Below are 9,742 nucleotides of genomic sequence, written 5' to 3' on the forward strand. Positions count from 1 at the left end.
TGGGTTTTGCGCCCACTCTCTGCTGCATCATGAAGCTCAGAAATGTTATAGGCAGACTTGATTTGTATATGTTTGTTTGCATGTTGTTTCCCACAATGGACTGTAAGCTCCTATAGGGCAAGGATTATCTTTTGCCTCTATTTTGTACCCACATTGCTAAGCATAGTAGGTGCGTAATTAAAAGGTTATTGATTGCCTGATCGATTGAATTCAAACTTAGGACTTCTGAAGTGGAGTGAATCGTTTACCCTCTCTCAGGTATTTTTTCTCATCTATAAAATGGGCTGAATAATATTTACATTTTCTGCCTCACAAGGGTTCCGGTTAGGGTTAACCCTAACCCTAATCCTAACCCTAACCCATTTCATTTTTAGTGGGAGTTGATTTGTTAGCAATTATTTTTTTCCTGCTATGAAGCAAAATTTTCTTTTCTCCAAATTCCACCCCCTTTTCCAGGAGCCCAGAGAACAAGTCTAATCCCTTTTCCACAATCCTGTCCTTAAAGACAGCTATAGTACTGACCACCACCTTCTTAGCCCACTCCATAGGAAACACTCCCAGACTTTTCAATAGATCTTTTTATATTCAGATTTCTTATTCTTCTCCACCCCAAAGCCCCCAAGTCTTCCTTGCCCTGTTTTCAACTTCAAGGAAAGAGCAATAGCTTTCTTTCCTGTGGTGTACAGCATAATTACCATTTTTTGATTCCATTTTGGCTTCTTTCTGCCCCCTCCCACTATCTGCATGTCTTAAAAGTTGTATTTACACTATTAATTTGTTAACTTAATATTGTTAATTATAAATCAGTGTTTGCAATGCTATGCAGGGAATTTAAATAGGGGAAGGTCTGTGATTTACACTACCAAAAGTTAGTATAATTATGAATTTTAAGGAAAGCAGATATTTAAAAGTTTTGACTACCAGATATTAACTAGAAATAGTCATATCACGGATCCAATTTTCTCTTAAGATCAAATGCTAAGAATTTTCTTTAAGATAAAGTGGTCAGTGAGAAGCCTGATTTATCGCCAAGAGACAAGGTTCAGAAGTATAGTGCAAAAATCAATCAAAATGAAAATGTAGTGGTATCAAAGACATATAAACAGCTGTATTAACAATAAGCCCATGCTCTGTCTCATATGGGCCAGAATTTCAAGTGGTATTAAAGATAAGTAGGCAAAACTTTATGATGTTAGGACACTGAGGAAGGGAGAGTAGGTAATATGTGGGCTTAGCAAGCCCACATATTGTAGGTTATAGTCCTGAAGAAGACCCTGGTCATTATCAGATGAGGAGGAAGGGAGGAGCATATGTAGATGGCACATGAAATCAGAGAGAAGTAAGGCCAATACTAGTTGTTAATGTATAACTTCATCATAATATGGGTATCTAGCTCTATTATTTTGAAAGAGGGGAAGAAGATACATATAGGAATTCTTTACATTGGATTGGGATTTCCAGTGTTTCTAGGTGTTTTTCTTCTGTGTGCCATAGAATACTAGAAAGACAAGGGAATTTAATATCATCTATTCCAAATTCACCATTTTACAAAAGAAAGAACAGTCATAGGTAAGTAAAGTAACTCAACCAAGATCTTCAGCAAGCCAAGACCAAACCCAGAACCTGCACTCAGGTTTCCTAAATCCCAGTGCGGTGTTTTTCTTATCACATTTTTTCTTAGAATGTGTTTTTCCTGTGTTCTGAGCATTCTTAGTTACCTAGTCCTGTGCACTGGAACAGACCATGATGTCAAATTGCATGTGATGTGGGACATAGAAAAGGAGTGTGTCACAAAGTCAGCCATAAACATTTTCTTAATAGTGATTTCTGGCCCATTTCCTTTTCTCAATGGCATCTTTGTCAAGGAAAGGGGGACTTTGATGGGGATTCTGATTTTTTGGCTGTTCAGGTGACATGGTTTACCAAAAGTTTTTGCATCACTGAGAGCTATTCTTGATCCTTACTTGTGAAAGGTAGTGTCTTATTGCAGATGGAGCACTGGATCTAGAGTCAGAAAGAGCTGGGTGTGAATCTCCACTCACATGTTTATATAGTATATGACTGCATAACTTAACCCTATATCCCAATTTGCAAAATATAATTAATAAAATACCTCTTTTATAAGCTTGTAGTTAATAACAAATGAGATTGTGTAAAAGCATTCATAAAGCATTTTAAAATGAAAATTTATGTATTTTCCTATTTCATGCAATAATTTTTTTTTAAGTTTTGAGTTTCAAATTCATTCCTTCCCTTTCTTCCCTTCCCCATTCTTAAGAAGGCAAACAATTTTATATAGACTGTATACATGCCATCATGAAAACCATATTTCTATATTACTGTCATGTTATGAAAGAAAACATAGAAATAAATAACAAGAAAAATAAAATTAAAAAGTATGATTCAATCTGTTTTTCAGACTTCATCAGTTCTTTCTTTGGAAGCAGACAGCATTTTTTACAGGTTCTGCAGAATTGTCTTAGGTCATTGCATTGCTAAGCCATTCAAAGATGATCATCATACAATATCGCTGTTAACTGTGCACAGTGTTCTCCTGGTTCTGCTCACTTCACTTTGCATCAGTTCATATCTCTTACTACATTTTTCTAAAACCATTATGTTCACCATTTTTTATAACACAATAGTATTCTATCACAGTCAAATGATACATTTTGTTCAGTTATTCTCTGATTAATGGACATCCTCTCAATTTCTAATTCTTTTCACCACAAAAAGAGCTGCTATAAATATTTTTGTGTATATAAGTCATTTTACTTTTTTAAAAAATCTCTTTGGGATATAGATACAGTAGTGGTATTACTGGTTCAAAAGGTATGCAGAGTTTTACAGTTTTACACATAATTCAAAATTACTGTCCATTCATAACTCCACCAACAGATCATTAGTGTCCCATTTTTTTCCATATTCCTTCCAATATTTTTCATTTTCCTTTTCTGTCATAATAGTCAATCTTATAGGTATGAAGTAGTTAACTCAAAAAGTTTTAATTCGTGCTCTCTAATTAATAATTATTTAGAATATAATTTTCATGTGACTATAAATAGCTTTTATTTCTTTTTCTGAAAACTGAATATTCATATCCTTTAACTATAAAATTGGAGAATGACTCAAATTCTTTTAAATTTGACTAAGTTCTCCATATATTTGAAAAATGAGGTCTTTATCAGAGAGACTTCCTGTAAAATATTTTCCCCAGTTTCTTGATTTCCTTCTAATCTTGACTACACTGTTTTTTGTTTGTGCAAATATTTTTTTAAATTTAATGTGATCAAAATTATCTGTTTTATATCTAATACTCCCTATTTTTTAATTGGACATAAATTCATTTTTTATCCATAGATCTGATGAGTAAAATGAGTCATGCTTCCCTAATTTGCTTATGATATTACCCTTTATATCTACATCATGTACCCATTTTGACCTTATGTTGGTATATGATGTGAGAAACTGGTCTATACTTATGAACTACTTTTCAGTTTTCCCAGCAATTTTTGTCAGATAGTGAGTTCTTGTCCTAAAAGCTTGTCTCTTTGCATGTATCAAATGCTAGATTACTGTGGTCATTTATTACTATATATTCTACAACTAATCTATTCCACTGATTGACCCTTCTTTCTTAACCAGTACCAGACTGTTTTGATGATTACTGTGTTGTAATACAGCTTGTAATCTGGGGCTGGTAGGCTTCCTTCCTTCATATTTTTTCATTGACTCTCTTAATATTCCTGACCTTTTTCTTCTTCCAGATCAATTTTGCAATTTTTAAAATTCTATGATATAATACTTTAGTGGTTTGATTGATATGACACTGAATAAGTAAATTAATATAGGTAGAAGTTTTATTTTTTATTATATTGGTTTGGGCTACCCACAAGTAATTAATATTTCTCCAATCATTTAGATCTGACTTTATTTATATGGAAAGTATTTTATAATTATGTTCATATAGTCCCTGAGTTTGTCTTGGCAGGTGGACTCCCAAGTGTTTTGTATTGTCTATGATTATTTTAAATGTAATATCTCCTTTTGTCTCTACCTCCTGGACTTTGTTGCTAACATATATAAATGCTGATAATTTCTTTTATATCCTACAACTTATTATTTCAACTAATTTTTTTTGTTTTTCTAGGGTTCTCTAAGTATACCATTATACTCTCTGCAAAGAGTGATAGTTTTGTTTCCTTATTGCCTATTCAAATTCTTTCCATTTGGTTTTCTTCTCTTATTGCTATAGTTAGACTTTCTAGTCCAATATTAAATAATAGTGGTGATAATGGGTATCTTTGTTTTATCCCTGGTCTTATTGGGAAGATTTCAAGCTTGTTCTAATTAAAGATAATGATTGCTGATAGTTTTAGATAGATATTACTTATCATTTTAAGGAAATCTCCATTTACTCCTATGCTTTCTAGTGTTTTCAATAGGAATGAGGGCTGCACTTTGTCAAACGTTTTTTTCTGTATCTATTGAGATAATCATACAATATCTATTGTTTTTGTTATTAGATTTCATAAGTCTTCAAATGAATTAAATTAAATTTAAATTTAAGTAAAATAACATTATTACAATTAAATAGCTAGGCTGCACAGAAAAGAGACTGTTGAACTTGAAGTCAGGAAGACGAGTTTGAATATAGCTTTGGAAGTTTTCTAGCTATGCAATCATGGGTAAGTCACTTAGCCTTTTTTAGCCTTAGTTTCTATGCCTGTAAATAGAGGTAACTGTAGCTCCTACCTCACAAGGTTGTTGTGACAATCAAATGAGATTATATATATATATACATATAAAATGTATTAAAATGAATTGTAAATGCTAGTTATTATGAAGATTATAATGATAGGAGTTGGGAGAAGGTAGGTGGGAGGCAATGTTCATGGATAAAATGCCTAATCATATTAATAGGGCCAGTGAAAAGAGAATTTTTCTGGAACAAAAGAATTATTAGTCATTCTTATCTAAAAAGAAAATCTATGAAAAAGGGACTGTGAAAACACATGTACTGTAGTTATTTTAGAGAATAAGAACAGCCAGATTCCAACAAAGTTCATACTCAGTGTATGTTTATAGTACTGGTAAATAGCTAGCATGGGATTTCAGCTATTGATGGGCAGATCCCTTTTAGTGAGGTGGTAATGTTTTTTTAGGAAGCACTTTCAAAGAAATTGGCCAGTAATGATAGCACTCAGAGGAAAATAGGAGGATTATAAAACACGTTTTTAACACACTGGGTATTTATTTGAAAAAGTGAGTTGATTCAAGTAGAGGTGAGAGTTGACTACATAGGTACAAATAGTACCAAACAGTCTGCATTTTATTCCTCTGCAGGGCTTAAGAAGTCAATGCAAATCACCTCTGTGTGAGGAATACAAGGAGGGAAAGATAACTAGGATGCTCTTTTTCTTTTTTGCTTGTCAAAGATAAGACTTAATTCCAAAGACCTGGATTTGAATAATGGATGACCCTGGGTAAATCAATTCACTTCACTTGAGACTCTTTTTCCCTTTCTCTGTAAATTAGAGATACTAATAACTTTCCCTATCAATTGTCATAGTGAGAAGAGCAGAACACTCTGAACCAGAAAATTGTTTATATTCCTACCATCAACACCTACCGCACCAGTGAACTTGGACAAATGTTTAATGACTTGGAGCCTCAGTTTCCTCTTCTGTAAAATAGGAATAATTATATTGTTTTTGGTCACCTCATATAGTTGTTATTAAAATTGATCAAGATAGCACCTATGTAGCCTTTGGGATATAAAAAAAATAAACTTCTTTTGTCTTAAAGTATTTATTGTTTTACTTCTAGATCATCTCTTAAAGGGCTATTTATATGTCCTGTTATATGTTGATCTATGTCAGTGCTTCCATGAAGAATCCAGAATATAAACTTCATTGCAATGCATATCACCACTATGAGGTAGGGAATAAGTGCTTTTATAGCTGTATCTGCAAAGAAGTAATGGAAGATGCAAAAAGTTTTATTTTGACCAGTTATATTATTAGCAGGTAGTATGTTAAATCAAAGTTTTGAAGCCAGTGCTCAACCAATCATGGGATAAGTAAATGGTAGAGTAGGAAAGGGAGCTCAGGAATGAATTAGTCTGAACAGTATATAATTGGAAGTTAAGAATGCCTAGAATCAAAAGTAACCTATATATCTGAAGATAAATACCTGGGGGGTAAAAGTCTTTTATTATACACTCAGCACATGTTTCTACGACTTTTACTCAAAAACCTCCAATGAGAATGAAGCCACCCATTAGCTCATCAGGGATCTTATTTGATTGTTTCGTATTCTAATTCTTAGGAAATTTTTCTTTGCATTGAGTCTATATTCACCTCTTTGAAATATTTTCTCATTGCTCCTATTTCTAAGGCCAAACAAAACAAATGAATTCCCCCTCCAGATGACAACACTTCAAATGCTTGAAGACAGTCAGGACACCTGGTCTTAAGTTTGCCCTAATCCATGTGACTAAATATGGTCTGTTCTTTCACCTGATCAATCAATTAATCAACATTTATTAAAGACCAACTATGTGTTAGGCAGTGTGTTAGAGACTGGGGGTACCAGTACAAAGAGCAAAAGTATTCTTACTTGTATGGAGCTTGCATTCTAATGGAGGTAGACCACAAGAACATATGAAAATAAATACAGCATAAATTAATTGTGAATATTCCCTAAAGTAGTTAAATATAAGGGAGTCTGGAAGAGAAGGTTCTAGCAGCTTAAGTGGCATCTTAGAAAAGAAAAGAGAAAATCTCTGAGGCATAAGTAAATCAGAAGTGCATTCTTTGCAAGTGGGATGGATATGGAAAAGGCAGGGAGTTGGTATATTGTGGGTGAGGATCAAATAAAGCCATTATGGATAGATTGCATAGTGGGGAGAGGGGAAAGTAATGCTCAGTGAGGATGAAAAGATAAGTTTGGGAAAGCTGACATAGGGCCTTGGACTATTACAGACAATAAGATGCCACTGGAATTTGTTGGGGGTAATAGGGGATCACTTAGTCAGATATGTGCTTAAGGAATATTACTTTGCCAGCATATTACTTTGCCAGCAGTAGAGGTAGAATGGATTGATGTAATGAGGGATTGGAGAAAAGAAGACCAATTGGGAAGCTGTTGCAGTAATTTAGGTAAGAAGCAATAAAAGCCTGAACTTAGGCGATAGCTGTATGAAAGAAGCAGATATGATAGAGGTGTTGTTGGAAATGGCATGATTTTACAGAAGATTGGCTATGTGGGGGAGGGAGAATAAAGAATCGAGGAAAAATAAGACTGAGGTTCCAAACCTGGGAGAGCATGTGATGGTGGTGCTTTTGACAGAAATAGGGAAACTTGGGAGAGGTGAGTTTGGAAAAAAAATAAAATAAATAGTTCTGTTTTAGGCATGGTGAGTCTAAAACATCTCTGTAGTTTGAAATGTTTAACAGGTAATTTCAGTGAATCCTTATATGTCATGAACCCAAGACCCTCCTTTTTCTTGTCATACTCCTCTCGTCATGCTTTCCAGTTCATCAATATACTTTCCAAAATGTGGCAGCCAGAACTGAATGGTACATTCAGGAGAGCTATTACTGCCTTAATCCTGGAAACTGCTCCTTTCTTTGTTACAATAGCTTTCTTAACTATTACATCATAGTGTGGACTAAAATAGCTAACATTTATGTTTTACCTTGAAGTTTGCAAAGCAATTTATTGTGTGACTATATATACTCCCATATAATCCTCACCACAAGGTAAATGCTAATGCTTTTATAATCTCTACTCAACAGAAGACTAAACTGAAAGTCAGAGAAGTTAATGAACTTGTCCTTGGTCACATAGATAGTTAAATGTACAAGGAAAGATCCAAATACAGGTTTGCTGATTTTGTGTTCAGAAAGCTAGGTGGTGTACTGGATGGAACATTAGACTTGTAGTAAAGAATATTTGATTTTGCTTCAGTTTCCTCATCTATAAAATTGGGACACTAATAGAGTTTACTAGAACCAAGATGGCAAGGAGAAGCCAGGAAGTTTCCTGAGCTCTCCCCAGTTCCCCTTAGAAACATTAAATCAAGTCTTTAAATGGATTCTGGAGTGAAATAATTTTCTAGCTTAAGATAACTTAGAAGGATTTTGGGAAAGGTCTGTCTCACAGGTAACAGGGAGCATAGTCCAATGCAGATGGTGTCCCAGGAAGCGAGTGGGAAGCTCTTAGTCATAGCACAGATCAGCAACTGAAACTCCACAGTCCTGGTTCAGCAGGCCTCCAGATTCAGTGCAGAAGGCAAATTACAAGCCCGGGTACCCCAGCACAACATGTGTGTAGGTTACCCCCAGTGCAGTGGGCAAACTACAAGTACCTCAGGCTTTGACATGAAAAACCATTGATCACACCCTCTGTGTTGCAGGAGCAGAGCTCAACTTTAAAAGTTACCAAATAGACTGCAAAATGAATAAGAAACAGAAGAGAGTCCTGACCATACAAAGCTACTATAGTGACAAAGAAAATCAAAACACAAACTAAGAAGAGGACAACATCAATATACCTATATGTAAAGCCTCAAGGGAAAATATGAATTAGTCTCAAGCCCAAAAATTCCTCTTAGAAGAGTTCAAAAAGATTCTTAAAATCAAGCAAGAGTGGTAGAAAAATATTGGGAAAAGAAATGAGTTATGAAAAAGAATAATGAAAAAAAGGTAATTAGCATGGAATAGGAAGCACGAAAAATTGACTGAAGAAAACAACTCCTTAAAAAATAAGCGACCAAATATTTTTAAAAAAACATTGAAGAAAAAAACTACTTTAAAATAGAATTAGTCAGTGGAAAGGGAGTACAATAACTAACTGAAGAAAATAATTCCTTAAAAATTAGAATTGGGCAAGTGAAAGGAATGACTGTATGAGATATCAAAAATCAGTCAAAAAATCAAAAGAATGAAAAATAGCAGAAAATGTAAAATGTGTCATTGGAAAAATAAGTGGTCTAGAAATCCAGGAAAGATTTAATTAAATTTAAGAATTATTGAACTATGTGAAGTCCATGATAAAAAAAAAAAAGAGAGAGAGCCTGGACAGTATCTTTCATGAAATTATCAAGAAATTGTCCTAATATTCTAGAACCAGAGGGTAAATAGTCATTGAAAGGATCCACCAATAACCTCCTGAAAAGATCCCCAAATGAGAACTCTAAGGAATATTATAGCCAAATTCCAGAATTATCAGGTCAAGGAAAAGTACTGCAAGCAGTCAGAAAGAACAATTCAAATATCAAGGAGTCACAATCAGGATTACACAGGATCTAGAAGCTTCTACATTAAAGGGTCAGAAGAGTTGGAATATGGTATTTTGGAAGGCAAAAGAGCTTGGATTACAACCAAGAATGAAATACTCAACAAAACTGAGCAAAATATTTCAGGGGAAAAGATGGATATTCCATGAGATAGGGGACTTTTAAACTTTCTTGATGAAAAGACCAGAGCTGAACAGAAAATTCAATCTTCATATCCAAGACTCAAAAGAAGCATAAAAAGGTAAACAGGAAAGAAAAAAGAAGCATGTTTTTCAATTATATCTAAACTGTTTTCCCTATACTTTTAACCCTTGAGAACTATATCTCTAATAGGGCAGTTAGAAGGAGCACACATAGGCAGAGGTTATAGGTATAAGGTTTTTTTGATGTGATAATATGAAAAATTTAAGAAGTGGGGGAAAATATTGTACTGGGAGA

The sequence above is a fragment of the Notamacropus eugenii genome, chromosome 1 (assembly GCF_028372415.1).
Source record: "Notamacropus eugenii isolate mMacEug1 chromosome 1, mMacEug1.pri_v2, whole genome shotgun sequence".
In the NCBI taxonomy this organism is placed as follows: Eukaryota; Metazoa; Chordata; class Mammalia; order Diprotodontia; family Macropodidae; genus Notamacropus; species Notamacropus eugenii.